Source organism: Mus pahari, chromosome 21, assembly GCF_900095145.1.
Source record: "Mus pahari chromosome 21, PAHARI_EIJ_v1.1, whole genome shotgun sequence".
NCBI lineage: Eukaryota > Metazoa > Chordata > Mammalia > Rodentia > Muridae > Mus > Mus pahari.
Window position 1 is genome coordinate 55,134,186 of NC_034610.1, and position 1,499 is coordinate 55,135,684.

Sequence of the window (1,499 nt, forward strand, 5' to 3'; positions counted from 1 at the left end):
CTTAAATAGAGCAAGATCGCCGCCTAGGACGTGTAACCCTCTGGTTGGCGGCCTGCTGTTACCCCAGATGACGCCACGGGAAAGGCAGGGCACAAGGGAATGGAAATCTACCCAGCACATGCACAGCTGCCTTGTTTGTTTGTTAGAGCACAGGACATCAGCGCTATCTTGTAATGGCGAATGTGAGGGCGGCTCCCCACACATTCCTTTTTGGTAGTGCCAATATTCCTGTCCCTTTATTGGGAAGGGATCTTCTAGCTAGGCTGGGAGCCTCTATTTCCTTTGCTTCCCTTATTCACCTAAACCCAAGCTTGACAGCAGTTCCTTTGCTTCATCTTCTAACCAGGCAACCTACTAACACTACCATGCTATTTCCTTTATGAGATTCTCAGGTAGATCCCCAAGTACAGGACATCCAAAACCCCTCTGTTGCTAAGCATCATTCTCCTATTGTCTTCCAATTACTGGACTCTACCAGTTACATAACCCAAGATCAATACCTCCTCTCTCTCCAGATCCTTAGGGGACTTAAGCTATCATTTCTGGCCTCCTGAGAAAAAAGCTCCTTTGCCCCACCTCTTCCACCTTTAACACCCCTATACTAGCAGTTAAAAAAACTAATGGTACCTATCGACTGGACCAAGACCTCAGGCTCATTAATTCTGCAGTGGATCCTCTCCATCCTGTTGTGGCTAACCCTGACACACTTCTTTCCACTATCCGCTCGGGGACTTCCCATTTCTCAGTCCTAAACCTCAAGGATGCATTTTTCTCTATCGTCTAGATGCTCAGTCACAAAACATATTTGCCTTTACCTGGTCAGATCCTGATAACGACTTTTCTACCCAACTTACCTGGACATTTTTACCTCAGATATTCCTGGACAGTCCACCCATATTTGGTCAGGCCCTGGCTTCTGAATTACTATCTCTGTCTCTCCCTAAATCTAAGATAATACTTTATATAGATGATGTACTTCTCTGTAGCCCCTCTCTAGAAATTAGCCAAGCTGACACCTCTGCTCTTCTAAATTTCCTCTCCTGTTGAGGCTACAGGGTCTCATCTTCTAACTTGAGCTGAATGGGTCAACGGCAATGGTTTGGGAAACGCTGACATGATTCCCCATCGTAGATCTTCAGTCATCACTGCAGGCAGCATTATCACCCCCAGGAGCAGCTTCATCAGGGCACCTTTGTCCATCTTGAACTACCCTCGTCAATGCTCCAGAACCGACAGCGGCTGGCGATGATACTGTGGAAACACACAAACAGACCCTCTTGCCCAGATCAACACAGGATTGGGCCCATGCCATTGTCCACTCAGAACATCCTTCCACATGACTGTGCCTTTATAGGATGCCTTGGGATTGGCAAACCGTTCTGCAGCAGTCAAATCATTTTTATCTTTATTCAAAAAATTCAAGGTAAAGAGAGCAATGGCTAATCTCTCCCTAGGGTAGTGCCAGAGTGTGATGTGCTCTTTCAATGATACTCTGGCCC